The sequence below is a fragment of the Dipodomys spectabilis genome, unplaced genomic scaffold, assembly GCF_019054845.1.
Source record: "Dipodomys spectabilis isolate Male_0828 unplaced genomic scaffold, ASM1905484v1 ptg000186l, whole genome shotgun sequence".
Classification (NCBI taxonomy): Eukaryota; Metazoa; Chordata; class Mammalia; order Rodentia; family Heteromyidae; genus Dipodomys; species Dipodomys spectabilis.
The window spans coordinates 698,024-716,453 of record NW_024870863.1 but is presented as its reverse complement, the minus strand read 5'-3'; the positions used below and the strand labels follow the sequence as shown (position 1 = coordinate 716,453).

Below are 18,430 nucleotides of genomic sequence, written 5' to 3'. Positions count from 1 at the left end.
GTGGATATCCTTATCTTGTTCCTGAATGAGGAAGAAAAGACATTAGTTTTACAACATTAAGTATAAGGCTGCCTGTAGGTTTGTCATATACAGCCTTTATTGTATTAAGGAGTGTTCCCTGGATTCCTAATTTTTCCAGAATCTTCATCATAAATGGGTGTTGGATCTTCTCAAATGCTTTTTCTGCATCTATTGAGATAACCAAGTGGTTCTTATCTTTGCTCTTGTTGAGGTGATGAATTATAATAATTGATTTATGTATATCGAATCAGCTTTACAAACATGAAATGGAACCAATTTGATCGTTGTTTATGATTTTTTGGATGAATTGTTGAAGTCGATTGGCCAAAATTTTGTTGAGAAATTTTGCATCAATGTTCATCAAAGAAATGGGTGTATAATTCTCTTTCTTTGATGAGTTCCTGCCTGGTTTTATGATGAGGATTATGGGTGATTCATAGAATGAGTTTTGTAGTAAACTTTCTCTTTCCACTTCATTGAAGAGTTGGATGATTATTGGTGTGAGCTCTTCTTTGAAGGCCTTTAAGAATTCCGCTGTAAACCCATCCGTTCTGGGCTTTTCTTAGAGAGGAGGTATCTTATTGCGGTTTCTATTTCAATGATTGATATGGGCCTGTAAACATGGTTTAACTCATGTTGGATTAGTTTCAGCATGTTGATATATGCTAGGAAAGGTCCATTTCTGCGAAGTTCTCAAACTTATTAGCATAAATGTTTGAGAAGTATTCCCTTATAATATTCTGAATCTTGGTTGTTTCTGTGATGATGTTTCCATTCTCATCTCTGAGTTTGTTTATTTGGGTTTGTTCTCTTCTTTTTCTGGTAAGATTTGCTAAGGGTGTCTCAATTTTGTTAATTTTTTCGAAGAACCAACTCTTTGTTTTGTTAATCCATTCTATGGGTTTTTTTGGATTCTAATTTGCTTACTTCTGATTTAATTTTAATTACATCTTTCCATCTACTGAATTGGAGTTTTTCTTTTTTTTAAATTTAATTTAATTTTATTTGTGAACATACTGTACAGAGGGGTTACAATTACATGGGCAGGATAATGCATACATTTCTTACCAAGCATTGCAGCCTCCTCCTCTGTGTACCCTTCACCTCCCTTCCCAGCCTCTCCCCTCCCCCCCAATCCCAATCCTTCTCCTTCCTCCTTCCCCCCCTTCTCCCTCCCTCCCTAACCCCCCCCTCCCCCGCAACGACGTTGTAAAGCTCGTTTTGAACATGACAACTTGTACTTCTCATTGTTGCAACAGGTCCACCTGTATCCTTAAACAACTGGTTTTTCCCCATCTCCTCCACAAGTTATACTGACATCAAATATAGTGAAAGATAGATGAATGAATTGGAGTTTTTCTTGCTGCTCTTTTTCAAGGAGGTTCAGATGTCTGATTAAATTGTTGGTTTCAGATCTCTCCAATTTTTTGATGTAGGAACTCAGAGCTATATACTTGCCTCTGAGTACTGCATTTGCTGTGTCCCAGAGGAGCTGTTAATTTGTGTTTTCAATTTTGTTGAATATCACAAATATTTGAAGTTCTTTTCTAATCTCTTCCATGACCCACTGGTGATACAGCAGTGTGTTGTTCAGCCTCCATGTGTTACTGGACTTTCATTGGTGGCTTTTGAATGCAAGGTATAACTTCAATGTTTCTGAATTTGGACAAATTTGCTTTGTCACCTAAAGTGTGGTCTATTTTAGAAAATGTTCTATATGCTGCTGAATTAAACGTGTATTCTGATGCTCCTGGGTGAAATGTACGGTACATATCTGTTAAATCTAGTTGATCTATGCAGTTATTTAGATGTGTGGTTTCTCTGTTGAGTTTTTGCCGAGTTGATCTATCTAGTAGGGAGAATGGTGTGTTAAAGTAACCAAGAATTAATGTCTTTGTATCAAGGTGAGCTCTGAGGGAATGTAGTGTTTCTTGGATAAATTTGGTTGCTCCGTTGTTTGGCAAATAGATATTTACATTTTTAGTATTGTCCTGTATGAGAGATACCTTAATTAGTATGTAATGACCTTCTTTATATCTTCTCACTACTTTTAATTTGAAGTCTATTTTATCTGATATTAGGATTGCAACTCCTGCCTGTTTATGGGGAGCGGGGGAATTTGCTTGGTAGATCTTGTTCTAGCTGTTCACTTTCACCAAAACGTGTTTGTTTATATGGGCACGGTGTGACTCCTGATGGCAGCAGATAGAAGGATCTTGCTTTTTAATTCAACTAGACAGTCTATGTCACTTAATTGGAGAATTAAGTCCGTTCATGTTGAGAGTTAGGACTTAGAGGTATTTTGGAGTTCCTGAGATGTTCTGCACCTTGGGGGCTGCAACAACTGGGTTCTTCCTATGGTTCTTGGATTCTCAGTTTCGGTGCATTTTCTTAGCCTTTATTGTGAGTCTTGTTGGTTTTCTATGCATAGGACATCTTTAAGTAACTTTTGTAGGGCTGGTTTGGTGGAGATGTATTGTTTCAATTTTTCTTTGCTATGGAAGGTTTTTATTTGACCTTCGATTATGAAGGAGAGTTTAGCTGGGTGCAGTATTCTTGGTTGATAGTTGTCTTTAGGGCATGGCATACATCATTCCAGGCTCGTCTGGCTTTAATTGTGTCTGCTGAGTAACCTGAGGTGATTTTAATTGATTTCCCTTCATAGGTGATTGATCTTTTCTCCTTGACAGCTTTAAGGATCTTTTCCTTGGTCTGAATTGAACCTGTGTAGATTATAATGTGATGGTGGAATGTCCTGTTCTGGTCTGGCCTATTTGAGGTTCTAAAAGCTTCTTGTATCTGAATAGGCCTATCTTTTTGCATGTTTGGGAAATTCTCTGCTAGGATCCTGTTAAACAAATTTCCTAGACCATCAACTTCTGTCTCTAGGTGCTCCTCTACACCCATTGTCCTCAGATTAGGCTTTCTGATAGTGTCTTCCAAATGTTGAATGGTTCTGTAATATTTCTTGGATTTGTCTTGGATAATTGCATGTTCTTTCTCTATAATATCTAGGCTGTTTTCAATCCCCCATATTCGATTTTCTGCATTGTCTAAACTACTCTTAAGACTTTCTATTTTTTTAAATTTCTTTTCCTTCTAATTGGTCGGCTTTGATGGCTTCAAATTCTTTGTTGGAGCTTTGTTTTAGATCTTGTATGAACTTCTTTACTTCCTTAATTTGGTGTTCCGTGTTTATTCTCAAATCACTTAGTTGATTAGTTATGATTTCCTTGTACTCCCATTCCTTCTGTCAGGCTCTATTCAGCATTCCCTGTGTTGTCTCCCTGAATTCTTTCAGCTGTCTGTTTATGGATTCCATGAATGTCTCTATTCATCATTGTCTATTCTCATCCCGCTCTCGCCATTCCTGTGTTACCCATTGGTTAGCTTCCTCACATTCACGCAATTCTCTAGTTGTCTTTGACTGTTCTCAGCCTGCTCACACAATTCCTGTGTTTCTCTTTGAATGTTCTCAGCCTACTCACCCAATCCTGTCTTTCTCTATGTTTGTTCTCAGCGTGCTTACACAATTTCTTTGTCTTTTGCTGTGCAAACCTGCTCGCTCAATTCCTGTATTAATCTTTGTGTAGCTTCCTCATGCTCATGAGTTTCCTGTATTAATCGTTTGTTTCCCTCCTCTTGCTCCCTATCATGCTCACACTGAGTCCTTTGCAGGTTTTCAATCTTTTCATTCACCATGTTTACCAGTCATGTTTGTAGACCTTTTTGGCAACTCTCCTCTAGGTTATTCATTAACTGTTCTGTCACCTGATTATCATGAGTGGGCGTTGAGCTACCTAGGCTTGCCATTTTTCTTGTGTTTTTCTGGCTTGTCCTGCCCATTTGTTATTAAAGTAACACAAGGTTTGTGCTAGAACACTATGTCAAGGTAAGCATCAACCAGAGTCCTATAGTTGCACAGTCAAAATGGCTGCAGATCCAATCCAGTTCAACAGATACAATCTATCTAACATCTAACAGCTAAGGATTAATGGACTAAGAATAACAAAGAAGAATATGGCAAATTAGAAATTATTAAGTTTAGGGAGAAATGTGTGGAAAAATAGGATTAGAGGGCTATGGAGAGGTAAAAAGAGTGAATTTAACCAAGTCCTAATCTCAGAGAGGGAAATTGATTGTACAGAATGATAGGAGAGAGGTTTGGAAAAAAAAGAAAAAAAAACTGGAAAACCAAAATTTAAATTTAAAAAGTGAAACACTTACAATGATGTAAGTTTAAAGAAATGATATTGAGATATGAAAAGGGTAGGATGAGAGGAAGGGAGATAGAAAGGCAATATGAAAAACTGAAAAGTAATAATTCTTAAAATTAATAGTTGGAAAATTATATAGGTATAAAGAGACAATACTGATATTAAGAAGTTAAGCCAAAGAGGTTGTGAATTGGGTAATAAATTTCTAGATTGATGTACACAAGGGGGGATAAGTTCTAAAAATCAGCGACAACTGCATATCTAGGGATGAGCAGAATGCAATTAAGCTATGTAAAAAATAAAGAGAAAAAAATGAAAAGAATTTTTAAAAAGGACCAAAAGATATGAAGAGATTTTTTAAAAAGCACACAAACATATACAGCAAAAATAAAAAGTATGAGAGAAAAAATGATTAATAGAAAACAATTTTAATAGAAAAATTTTAAAAATGGTACAAAAAAGAATTGTTTGATTATTTTCGGAGGGGTGAGGTTGGGAAGATCCTGTATGTCTCCTTTGTCCACAATCAGTCTCTTACTGTAGTCTCTGGTCTGTTTGTGGTGTTTGGTATTCCTGTTGCTTGATTGGTTTAAGTCAGTTTATTCGAATAGGCAAAAAAATGTTCTGCATTACCTTGGATTATGTGATGCTCCCTCCAGGCTAGTTCAGTAGTAGGGAGATCTGCTTTGAGTATCACAAAAGAGGGAGATGGCAGTTTCCTCTATTTTGGAGATGCTGTGATGAGTCTAGGTTCTGGGTAGGGTTGAGGTCTTTCAGGAAACAGTAGCTTTTCCCTGGGAGACTAGCTCCTGAGATACTCACAGAACCCAGTCTGGAGTCATTCTCAGGGTTTATAGTTAGTGAATTTTAATTATTTGTCTAGGCTGCTCTAGGGAGGGGCAGTCTCTGGCTCTGTTTACCAAGTAAGAAAGTCACTCCTGGTGGCTGGGAGAGCTTCCTCTGCGTGGGTGGGATGACTTTCCCCTTGGTGGAGCTGAGCCTGGCAGGTCAGGTCAGGTTCCTGTGACCTGGTAAATGACTCTTTTGTTTTCTTCCAAGGCCTGAATTGGAGCTAGCTGCTCAGCTGGGCCTTTGTCAGTATCAAAGATGGAGATCTCCAGTGGTGGGGGAGTGGAGTCCTTCTCTCCTCTGCACTCTGAGAAGGATTGAGGATGTCAGGATTCTACTCACAAGAATCTTGATTCCTGGGCCATCTTTCATCTGTGATCAGCAGGATAAAGATATTTGATCCTTGTCAGTTCTTGCTGGTGTTGAGTGGAATCTGCTCGCCTGCTGTGTCTGGTGCCTTTGTCCAGGAGACTGTCCGTAAGCATGGCAGCTGAGTCAGCCGCCACTGCCGTCACAGCTAGGGCTACTGGTATGTGCTCAGATCTGCCTCCTTGCCTGGATTTTACCTCTCTGGCCAAACTCTCTGTACTGTGATGGCACATTTGGTGTGATTCTTTAGCCTAGGACTCTTCACTTGAACACTAAAACTGCTTTCTATGTGAGAGCTTTTTTAGCCTCCAGCTTCTCTTCTACCATCTTCCTCCAATCTCTCCTTCTAAATAACTTAAAGTATTCCATGGGCACTCTTGATATAGCCTGGTTGGCTGGATGTGCTTCTCAGGCTGATAGAGCTCTTGAACAGTTCCCAGTTTTAGTGGGTCCTGTAGTCCTGGTGTTGGGGTATGGGTCTGGGTCAAGGTCTAGGGGTTCCAACCTTCTGTTTTCTCCCTTGAGGGATACATTGTCCCCTCTGGGGTACTCACCCTGGAGATAGTTGTTGTTTCTGTTTGCTGTAGGTCTCTGGTTGCCGCTCCAATCAGAGTTCAGTTGAGATGTTTGTGGGCTTGTCTGGGTGGTGGTGGCTCTGCGTGTTTCTCCTCTGTTTCTGCCTCTGTTGATGCTGTTTGGGTCGGTTCCCTGGGATAGGCCTCTGGCTGAGAGGTGAGGGAGGTGTCTCCATGCAGGTTCTGAGCGTTGGGTTTTGTCTCTGTTTGTGCTCTCTGGATCAGTTTCAATACCTTCCAGGTATTCTGATCTGGCCTTCTGTGGGTGACCTGTGTATTTCTGGGATTACTTCTGTGTGGCCGAGTGGCTTTGTTGGGATTGAGCCCCTTTGTTCGGAGAGTGAGGGGTGGGAGTAGTATCTTTGTGCAGGCTCCTAGCTCAGAGGTTTCTCTGTTCGTTGCAATCAGCAGGTCCAACACTGGTACTTCAGGCATCTTCTGCGAGGGTGATTTTTCAGACAGCCCCCTGTGTCTCTGGGGACTCTGGCAGCCCTCGCCGGGCTGGGCTGGCCACAGCTTGGTGTGTTGCCATGCAGCCAGTAAAGACTGTGGGAGAAGTCTTTGTGCTTCTCAGTTCTGAAATTCTTCCTTTACATTCTCTCTTTCTTTTTTTCTGCCTCCTGTTTTTCTCTGGGTGTTTGTCTTTTTGTTTTTGTCAGTCTCTTGGGGAAATTAAGAGTTGGAACTTGAACTCTTGTTTTAGTTGGAGAGAGCTGTGGCGTTTCCCTACTTTCCTGATGCCGTCTTGGTCACCAGTGCTATCTTCGGATCTCCTCGTGGTGAGGTCTTATGTATTTTATTGTATAATAACTCAAATTCTCTCACAACTTACATTAAAATATTTACTCAGACTTCTATGGTAATGTCACATTTTCCTTTGTTATTTGTCTCTTTAACAGAGAAACAAAGAAAACATTTTCAAACTTTCCCTGGGGATTATGGTGCAAGGAGACAAGAGGTTATCTTAAAAGAGCTTAATGTAAATATCCAAATCAGAATTAAATACTTGTTTGGTGGAGCTAAAAATAATGTATCATTTCAACTTAGATGAAACAGTTTATCCTAATTCCCTATATTTTATTGTTACTCCCTGATTTTATCCTAATACTCCCTGATTTTATCCTAATACTCTGACAGTTGGGAAATAACAGTAACATACAAATTTTCACTAAAATGAGAAAATGACTAAAACGATGACAGAGTTCAAGGATCAAAAATATAGGTGTAGCAAAATATCTGCTGAACAGAAGTGGTAGGTTGTTTATTTCCAACTCATTGTCATCCTTGAACTCTGTAATTTATTTTTTATCATCTCCAGTTGAACATATGAGTTGCCATTTAACCAAGCAATTTATGAATACAACTCATCTTGATCATAGTTCTTCTGCATTCTCACTCATCCCTCCTGACATTTACTTAGTTGTTCTTCCTTATCTTAGTTGTTTGAAATGTACATGGAAGTCAATTTCATTCTCCCCTTCTACTCTTCATTTGTTTACTGGTCTCTCCTTGGCCCCACCTACCTCTTGCAGTTATGTTTCTTGGTGTTTATTTTGTTAGGCTATCACTTTACCTTTCTAAGGCATTTTGAGTCCTTAAGAATTCCCTTGAATCTGCCACTTGCCTATCATTCCGTGTTTACTTACAGGTTTCATTGTGTATATATACCACATTTTCTTGATTCATTTGTCCATTGAAAAGCACCTGGGATGATTACATTCCATACTGGGTATCCACTTGCTATTCTTTACGTTGAACTGCTTTTTTGGTTAAAGCCACAGAATCCAACCAGATGTCATGTGTCTCCAATCAGTGTCTCTTACTTTCAATGATCTGTTTGTTCTTCAGTTTTCTCATCTGCAAGATGGAGTAATTGGACATACCCATCTTTCCAATACTGGTAACATTAGAAATTAAATGTCAATATACAAGAAAATAATTGAAACAGTGTCCCGCATATAGTGCTCAATGTTATGTGAATCCATACCATAATTTGCTGACGTTTAAATTGAAGATAAGTAGATGACAATTCTGAACTCTTAAGATTAAGTGAGATGTTGAAGTACCTAACACATAATAAAAGTTCCCTTACTACTTTCATAAAAAGCACTTTTACAGTTTGAAATAACACGCACGTGCAGGTGCACGCACCCACATGCATCCAGTCACGTGTGTCCGAACACACACACACACACACACACACACACACACACACACACACACACACACACACACTCACTTAAGGATTACTAACTCTCAGAAGGCAGTTTTAGAAATCTGTGAAGTTGCTAGTAAAAGCATTGGCTCAAGTTTTGCAGGGCAATGTATTTTATTTATGCCTAAGGTCCAAAAGTTGTCCACTTGCAAAAACTGACAGAAATTTACATGATATACTTGGTGTAGCTTTTGAAGTGGCTTATTTATATCATTTTAGAGTAAAGCAACCTACCAATGTCGATAAAGCTTTGCAGCACTCATTTCATTCACCCATTCGAATAATTTTAAAGTCTGTAAGCTTGTCAAGGTGCTGTTGCTTTTCATTTCACTTCAGAACTATCCATGATAATAAACAAGAAGGCCTATATTAAAGGGCATTTATAATAACAGTAATAAAACATTCATACAATTGGAGATAAACTAGCTTTAAAAAATGAGTTGTGGCTGTAAACTTATTCTTTCATATTACCATATTTTGAACTAAAGCATGCAAATGTTTGTGTGTGAGCAGTTGTATTTTTTTATAAGTAAGTTTTTTTTGGTTTCATACTTCATGGCAAAAAATATTGAGTAGAAGATACAGAGATTCCCTATATAACCTCTCCGTAAATATCCATGGCCTCCCACACTATCAGTATCTTCTGAGTGGTACATTGTTCCAAATGACACATCATTATCAACTGGTATCCCCCACAGGTTCCATCAGGATTTACTCTTGGTATAAATTTATTCACATTCATGGAATGAACATCACCATGAATCTACCATGATAGCATCAATCTATTTCTCTTTACCTGCCTTCTCATTTCTCCACTCTGTCCCTTGGCCCTTGGTAACTACTGACTTTTCTACTGTCTTCATGGTTTTGCCTTTTTATGCCATGTAGTTGGAAAGGGTACATACATTTAAGAAATAGTACATACATATGTAATATTCCAATTGTTTTCTTTTAACTAGTGATTGCTTAACTTTCCTTCATGGCTATTGCTAGATACTCATTTATATTTTATCACAGATTACTACACTTGATGGGTCACAGCTTATCCATTCAGTTAGTTACTGAAGGGCATCTTGGTTCTTTCCATGTTTAGACTACTATGGATTAACTTGCTGAGAACGCCCACATTCTAATTTTGTTTTAGAGGAATTTTTAGCATTTCTGTGTAAACAGTGAAGAACATGATTTCTGACAAAGCTAAACATTTTCACCATATACCCTTGTCATCATGACCCTTACTCCCAGCATACTTATATAATTGCATTCTCACTGGCAATGATAAGTTTCTATTCATGGCCTTCACCATTTGTTGTACTGAATGCTTTGGATTTGGGCCATTTTAATAGGCTTATAGTACTATCTTTTGGTTTAAGGTGTTCCTTTGGAGCATTGTTCAGGCATATTTTTCATCCTTGCATATTTTCATAACATACACTTTAGAATTTTTCAATTTTTCTTGGGTTGAATATTAATAGTGCATTTATCAGGATATTCAGACTTTTTATTGGCCTTTAACTATTGTTAATTATTGAATTTCTTACCTTACAATTGTCTTGTGTTTGGAGTGAGTATCATGGAAATCAGCTACACCAGTAGTTCATTCCCTAGTAATAACAAATAAATTTTAAATTTTGATAGAGTTTACATCAATAAACTTTGAAAGACATGATGCACAACAATTATACTATAAGGTGATTTGTTATCATTTTATTTTTATTTTATTTTTTTATGAACATATTGTACAGAAGGATTACAATTACATGGGCAGGATAATGCATACAGCCTCCTCCTTTGTTTACCCTTCACATCCCTTCCCAGCCTCCCCCCTCCCCCCCACCCAGCCTCCCCCACCACACCAACGTTGTAAAGCTCATTTTTGACATGACAACTTGTACTTCTCATTGTTGCAACAGGTCCACCTGTATCCTTAAACGACTTGTTTTTCCCCATCTCCTCCACAAGTTATATTGACATCAAATATAGTGAAAGCAGGGGTTATACTGTGGGGGAGGGACATACAAAGCAACAAAGAAATAATCTTATATATGCGTTAGAAACAAATTCATGAAAGAAAAAAAATATTAAAATACATATCTAAGGGTTCATTTTCCTAACATCACAGTATCTGACCTTTTCCGCTTGACTCATACATAAAATAGATATTGCAAATAAGGGAAACCATGGACCTATGTTTCTTTGGGCTTGGCTTACTTCACTTAATATAATTTTTCCCAAGTTTTTCCATTTCCTACCAAATGGGTCAATGTCATTCTTTTTGATGGAGGCATAGAATTCCATTGTGTATATATACCACATTTTCTTGATCCATTCATCTACTGAGGAGCATCTGGGTTGGTTCAAGATATTAGCTATGGTAAATAATGCTGCAATAAACATAGTTGTGCTGGTAGGTTTAGTGTAGTATTGTTTGTAAACATTTGGGTAAATGCCCAAAAGTGGGATTACTGGGTCATAGGGGAGTTCTATGTGAAGTCTTTTGAGGAACCTCCATACTGCTTTCCAAAGTGGTTGAACAAGTTTACACTCCAACCAACAATGAAGTAAGGTTCCCTTCTGTCCACATCCCCTCCAGCATCTGTTGTTGTTAGAGTTCTTGATTTTTGCCATTCTAACTGGTGTTAGGTGGTATTGCAATGTTGTTTTGATTTGCATTTATTTTATGGCTAGGGAGGTTGAGCAATTCTTCATGTGTCTATTGGCCATCCTTCTTTCTTCTTCAGAGAAGTTTCACTTTAAGTCTTTAGCCCACTTATTTATTGATGATTTGGTGTTGAGGGATTTAATTTTTTGAGTTCCAAGTATATTTTAGATATGAGACCCTTGTCTGTTTTATGGCTAGTGAAGATCTTCTCCCAATCCGTAGGCTTTCTATTGATCTTGCTAGCTATGTCCTTTGCCATGCAGAAGCTCTGCAACTTCATGCAATCCCATTTGTCCAATCTTTCTTTGATTTGTTGTGTTTCCGGGTCTTTATTCAGAAAATTTGGGCGTGAGACAAGGAGACCTAGGGTTTCTCTTATTCCATCCTGTAAAGTCTTCAGAGTGTCTGCTTTGACTTCGAGGTCTTTGATCCATTTGGAGTTGATTCTGGTGCAGGGTGATATATAAGGATCTAGCTTAATTTTCCACAAGTTGTTAACCAATTTTGCCAGCAACATTTACTGAAGAGGCTGTCTTTGTTCTATTCTATTGTTTTAGCTCCGTTATTGAAGATTAGCTGGCTATAGGTCTGTAGGTTCATTTCTGGGTTTTCAATTCTATTCCATTGGTCCTGAGGTCTGTTCTTGTGCCAATACCAAGCTGTATTGATTACTATGGCTTTATAGTAGAGTTTGAAATTAGTATTGATATTCCTCCAGCAGTGTTCTTTCCGTTGAGGAGCGTTTTTTGCTATTCGGGGTCTTTTATAGTTCCATATGAATTTTTGATTGCCTCTTCTTTTCCTTGAAGAATTAGGTTGGAATTTTGATAGGTAGCCCATTGAATTTGTAGATAGCCTTGGAAAGTATTGCCATTTTCACGATGTTAATCTTTTCAATCCAGAAGCAAGGGAGTTTTTACCACTTTCTAGGTTCTGTTTTGATTTCCTTTTTCAAGCTTTTAAAGTTTTCATCATAGAGGTCCTTCACTTTTTTGGTTAAGTTAATTCCTAGGTATTTTATTTTTGGGGGGCTATTACCAATGGAGTTGCTTTCCTAATTTCAGCCACACTTTTCTCATTGTTGGCATACAGAAAAGCCATTGATTTTTGGGGGTTAATTTTATACCCTGCTATTTCGCCAAAGTGTTGAATCAGCTTGAGTAATTTGGGAGTGGAGTCTATGGGATTCTTTAAATAAAAGATCATGTCCTCTGCAAAGAGGGAGAATTTATTTCTCATTTCCCTATTTGGATCCCCTTTATGTCTGCCTCTTGTCTTATTGCTGTAGCTAGGCATTCTAATACTAGATTGAAGAGAAGTGGAGAGAGTGGACATCCTTGTCTTGTTCCTAAGTTAAGAGGAAATGGCTTTAGTTTTTCACAATTAGGTATAATGCTGGCTGTAGGTTTGTCATATACAGCATTCATTGTATTGAGGAATGTTCCATGGATTCCTAATTTTTTTAAAACCTTCATCATAAAGGGGTGTTGGATCTTTTTTAATGCTTTTTCTGCGTCTATTGAGATAACGATGTGTTTCTTATCCTTGTTCCTGTTGATGTGATGAATAATATTAATTGATTTGCATATATTGGACCAGCTTTGCATCCCTGAAATGAATCCTGTTTGATCGTGGTGTATGATATTTTGGATGAATTATTGAAGGAGTTTGGCTGAAATTTTGTTGAGAAGTTTTGCATCAATGGTCATCAAAGAAATGGGTCTATAGTTCTCTTTGTTTGATGAGTCCTGCCTGGATTTGGGATGAGTGTGATGATGGCTTCATAGAATGTGTTCGGTAGTGAACTTTCTCTTTCAATTTCATTGAAGTGTTGGAGGAGTATTGGTGGAAGCTCAACTTTGAAGGCCTTGTAAAATTCCGCTGTAAAACCATCTGGTCCTGGACTTTTCTTAGCTGAGAGGTCTCTTATTGCTGTTTCTATTTCCATGCTTGATATGGGCCTGTTAAGATGGTTTAACTCATCTTGGTTTAGTTTTGGCATGTCAATATTTGTTAGGAAACGATCCATTTCTGTCATGGTGTCAAACTTATTAGCATAAAGTTTTGAGAAGTATTCCCTTATAATGTTCTGAATCTTGGTTGTTTCCGTGGTGATGTTTCCATTCTCATCTCTGAGTGTATTTATTTGGGTCTGTTCTCTTCTTTTTCTGATAAGATTTGCTAAGGGTTTGTCAATTTTGTTAATTTTTTCGAAGAGCCAACTCTTTGTTTTGTTGATTCTTTCTATAGTTTTTTGGATTCTAATTCATTTAATTCTGATTTAATTTTAATTATTTCTTTCCATCAAATGGATTGGGGTTTATCTTGCTGCTCTTTTTCAAGGCGGTTTAGATTTGTCATTAAATTGTTGGTTTCAGATCTCTCCAATTTGTTGATATAGGAGCTCAGAGCTATAAACTTGTCTCTGAGTACTGCCTTTGCTGTGTCCCAGAGGAGCTGGTAATTTTTGTGTTCATTTTTGTTGAATAGCATGAACATTTGAATTTCCTTTCTAATCTCTTTCATGACCCACTCGTGATTCAGCAGTGTGTTGTTCAGCCTCCATATGTTATCGGACTTTCTTTGGTGGCTTTTGGAGTTGAATTCTAATTTTATTCCCTTGTGGTCAGAGAGAATGCAAGGTATAACTTCAATGTTTCTGAATTTAGAAAAATTTGCTTTGTGGCCTAAAATGTGGTCTATTTTAGAAAACGTTCCATGTGCTGCTGAGAAAAACGTGTATTCTGATGATGCTGGGTCAATGTTAGGTAGATGTCTGTTAAATCTAGTTGATCTATGCAGCTGTTTTGATCTGCGGTTTCTCTGTTGAGTTTTTGCCGAGTTGATCTATCTAATGGGGAGAGTGTTGTGTTAAAATCCCCAACAATTAATGTCTTTGGATCTATATGGGATTTGAGGGAAAGTAGTGTTTCTTGGATAAATTTGTGTGCTCCATTGTTTGCTGAATGGATATTTAGAATTATAATATCCTCCTGAAGGAGAGATCCCTTAATTAGTATGTAGCGACCTTTTATTTATCTCTTCTCATGAATTTTAATTTGAAGTCTATTTTATCTGATATTAGGATTGCAACTGCCACCTGTTTATGGGGGCCGTTTGCTTGGTAGATTTTGTTCCCCCTTTAACATTGAAAATGTGTGTTTTTTTTTTTTTTTTTACGGGCAAGATGTGACTCCTGAAGGCAGCAGAGAGAAGGATCTTGTTTTTTAATGTTAAGTCCGTTAACATTAAGACATAGGACTGAGAGGTATTTGGGAGTTCCTAGCATGTTATCCACCCTCTTGGGGGCTGCGAAAACTGGGTTCTTCCTATGGTTCTTGGATTCTCATTTTGGGTGCAGTTTCTTGGCTTTTATTGTGGTCTTGTTGGTTTTCTATGTGTAGGACATCTTTAAGAATCTTTTGTAGGGCTGGTTTGGTGGAGATGTTTTGTTTCAATTTTTTTTGCTATGGAAGTTTTTTATTTGGCCTTCAGTTATGAAGGAGAGTTTAGCTGGGTACAGTATTCTTGGTTGATAGTTGTTTGTTTTTAGGGCATGGCATACAATCATTTCAGGCTCTTCTTGCTCTGATTGTCTCTGCTGAGAAATCTGAGGTGATTCTTATTGTTTTCCCCTTTATAGCTGATTAATCGTTTCTCCTTTACAACTTTAAGGATCTTTTCCTTGTTCTGAGTTGATCCTGCGTGGATCATAATTGTGACGGTGGATGTCCTATTCTGCTCTGGTCTATTTGGGGTTCTAAAAGCTTCTTGTATATGAATAGGCCTATCTTTTTGCATGATGGGAAGTTCTCTGCTAGGATCCTGTTAAACAAATTTTCCTAGACCATTAACCTTCTATTTCTCGGTGCTCCTCTACAACCATTACCCTTAGATTAGGCCTTCTGATGGTGTCTTCCAAGTGTTGGATAGATCTATCATATTTCTTGGACTTGTCTTGGATGGTTGTACGTTCGTTCTCTATAATATCTTGGCTGACTTCAATCCCTGATATTCGATCTTCTGCATGGTCTATAACCTGCTGTCAAGAGTTTCTACTTTGTTTTTTTATGTCTTTTCCTTCTAATTGGTCAGCTTTCATGGCTTCAAATTCTTTGTTGAAGCTTTGTTTTAGATCGTGTATGGACTTCTTTATTTCCTTTTTTTTTGGTGTTCAGTGTTTATTCTCAAATCTCTTGGTTGATTGGTTATGGTTTCCTTGGACTTCCCATTCCTTCTGTTGGGTGCCATTCAGCATTCCCTTTATGGTCTCCCTGACTTCCTTCAGCTCTTTGTTAATGGATTCCATGAATGTCTTTAATGATCTTTATGTATTCTCTTCCTGCTCTCTCAATTCCTGTATTCCTCTTTGATTAGCTTCCTCCCGTTCGTGGGATTCCTGTAGTTCTCTTTGAGTGTTCTCAGCCTGCTCACACGCCATTCCTGCCTTTCCTCTTTGAGCATTCTCAAGCTGCTCACGCAAATCCTTTATCAGTTTTTGAGTAGCTTCCTCACGCTTATGATATTCCTGAATAAACTTTTGGATTGCCTCCTCTCTCTCCCTATCACACTCATACAGAGTCCTTTTTATGTTTTTCAATCTTTTCATTTAACATGTTTGCCAGCAGTGTTTGTATAGCTATTTGAGAACTCTCCTCTGGATTATTCATTATCTGTTCTGTCCCCTGATTATCAAGATTGGGAATTGAGATACCCGGACTTACCATTTATCTTGTGTTTTCACGGCTTTCTCTGCCCATTTGATATGAAAATAGCACCAGTTTTGTGCTAGAACACTATCTTAAAGCAAGCATCAACCAAAGTCTGAATTTGCACAGTCAATAGTCTACAGATACAATGTAGTTAAACAGATACATCTATTCAACATCAAACAACTATATAGTAAGGGGCTGCGAACCACAAAGAAGAATTTGGAAACCAGAAATTATTAGGGTTAGGGAGAGATGTGGGTAAAAATAGGAATAGATTGATGTGGGTAGGCACAGGTAGAGTTAACTAAGTCCTAATCTCAAAGCAGGAAATAGGTTGGGTAGGATGAAAGTAGAGCGAGAGAAAAAAAGATGAAAGGGAAAGGGAAAATAAAAGAGACCAGAAAAAATAGAAAAGTAAAAATTAATAATATCTGCGGAATCGAAAACAATCTAGAGAAGAACGTGAATATATTGAGAGACAGAGAGGGATATAAAGGAGATGCTTGAATAACTTAAAAATAAATATGCTTGAAATATTATATAGGTATAAAAAGTTATACTGCTATTAAAGAATTTAAGTCTCAGAGGTTTTGAATTGAGTAATAAATTTGTGGATTAAGTGTGTACACAATGTGGGATACAGTCGAAGAGACAACTAGGGTTTATCTGAGGATGTGCAGGACAAGAATTTAAGTTGCTTAAAGAAGAACGAAAGAGAGGAAAATGGTGAAAAGGATAAGAAAGGAAGAAAAAAAGATCAGAACTTCAGTAGAGCTAACAAAAAACAAAAAATAATTGAAGAAAAAAAGAGAAAGAAAAAAAAAGAAAGAAAAACGCACACCCTCGTATCCCTAAAATAAAAATTATAAGAGGAAAATTAAGTTACTGGAAAGCAATTTTTTTTCAAAAAAGGCAAAAATTAAAGATTAAAAAAAGTTTTTAGAAAAAAAAAATTTTTTATATATATAAGGTGAAGAAGAAGAAGAAGAAGAAGAAGAAGAAGAAGAAGAAGAAGAAGAAGAAGAAGAAGAAGAAGAAGAAGAAGAAGAAGAGAAGAAGAAGAAGAAAAGAAGAAGAAAAAGAAGAAGAAGAAGAAGAAGAAAGAAGAAGAAGAAGAAGAAGAAGAAAGAAAAGAAGAAGAAGAAAAGGAGGAGGAGGAGGAGGAGGAGGAGGAGGAGGAGGAGGAAGGAGGAGGAGGAGGAGGAGGAGGAGGAGAGGAGGAGGAGGAGGAGGAGGAGGAGGAGGAGGAGGAGGAGGAGGAGGAGGAGGAGGAGGAGGAGGAGGAGGAGGAGGAGGAGGAGGAGGAGGAGGAGGAGAAGAAGAAGAAGAAGAAGAAGAAGAAGAAGAAGAAGAAGAAGAAGAAGAAGAAGAAGAAGAAGAAGAAGAAGAAGAAGAAGAAGAAGAAGAAGAAGAAGAAGAAGAAGAAGAAGAAGAAGAAGAAGAAGAAGAAGAAGAAGAAGAAAAGTTCTTTTATTTTTTTGGGAGGATGGGAAAAATCCTGTATCTCACTTGTGTCAGTAACCAGAGTCTTATTGGAGTCTCTGATCTGCTTGTGGTCCTATGGCTTGGTTGGTTTCTCAAGTCAGTTTGTTCGAACAGCAGAAAAATGCTCTGCTTTACCTAGGATTTTACGATCCTCCTCCCAGGCTAGTTCAATAGGAGGCAGATCTGCTTTGAGTATCACAAAAGAGGCAGATGCAGTGATGAGGCTAGGTTCTGGGTAGAGTTGAGGCCTTTCGACAAACAGTAGATTTTCCCAGGGGCTAGTTTGTGAAAAACTCACAGAGCCCAGCCTGGAGCCATTCTCAAGGTTTCTGTTTACTGAATTTCAATTGATTGTCGATGCTGCTAAAGGGAGGGGCAACCTCTGGCTCTTATTACCCAGTGAAGAAAGCTACTCCTAGGGCTGGCGCCCAAGCTGGGTGACTTTTCCCTGGGTGGAGCTGAGTCTGGCAGGTCACGCCGCCGTTCAGTTGTTGTGACCTGCTAAATGACTCATTTTATTCCAAGGCTTGAGTTGGAGCTAGCAGCTCCGCCAAACTTTGTCGGTATCCAAGATGGAGATCTCCGGTACTGGGGGTAGAGGGGTGGCCTTCCTTCCTCTGCTCCCTGACAAGGAGTGAGGACGTCAGGCTTCTACTCATGCCGAGTCTTGGTTCCTGGTTCGTCTCTGGTCTGCAAACTGCAGGATGAGGATGTCCGCTCCTTGTCGGTTATTGCTGCTGTTGAGTAGAATCCGCTTGCCCATGCATCTGGCTCCTTTGTCTCAGACTCTCTGTGATTCAGGTATGGCGCCTGTGGTCTCCGCCACCATTGCTGCTGCCGCCGTGGCAGCTGCTGGCAAGAGCTCAGATCTGTCTCCTTGTCTGGATTTTCCCTCTCTGGCCTGACTCTCTGTCCTGTGATGGCACACTTGGTGTGATTCTCTGGCTTAGGACTGTTCACTGGAACTCTAAAACTGCTTTCTAAGGCGAGAGCTTGTTTAGACTCCAGCTTGTCCTCTGCCATCTTCCCGGAACTCTCCTGTAAGGTGATTTTCTTTTTAATCAAAACTAATTCTATTGGAAATAACATTTAAACTGAGATCTGAGAATCATGGTTTCATAGTTTGAAGCCAGTCTGGTTAGGAATGTGTGTCAGACTGTTTATTTTCACTAAACCAAAAAAGGCTGAAAGTGGAGCTATTCTCAAGTGGTAGAGGACTAGCCTTGAGAAAACTCTGGGTCAGTGCCCAGGCCTTGAGTTCATTTTCCAGGACTGGCAAAAAAAATCCAGTTTGCTATCTTCTCACAGATCTAAGGAAGTCTCTT

General features: G+C 38.5%; 1 pseudogene; it reads left to right on the top strand.

Moving 5' to 3' along the window:
• The first annotated feature begins 5,570 nt into the window (after positions 1-5,570).
• LOC122121191 overlaps positions 5,571-18,430 on the top strand; it is a 149,457-nt pseudogene continuing 136,597 nt past the window's right edge.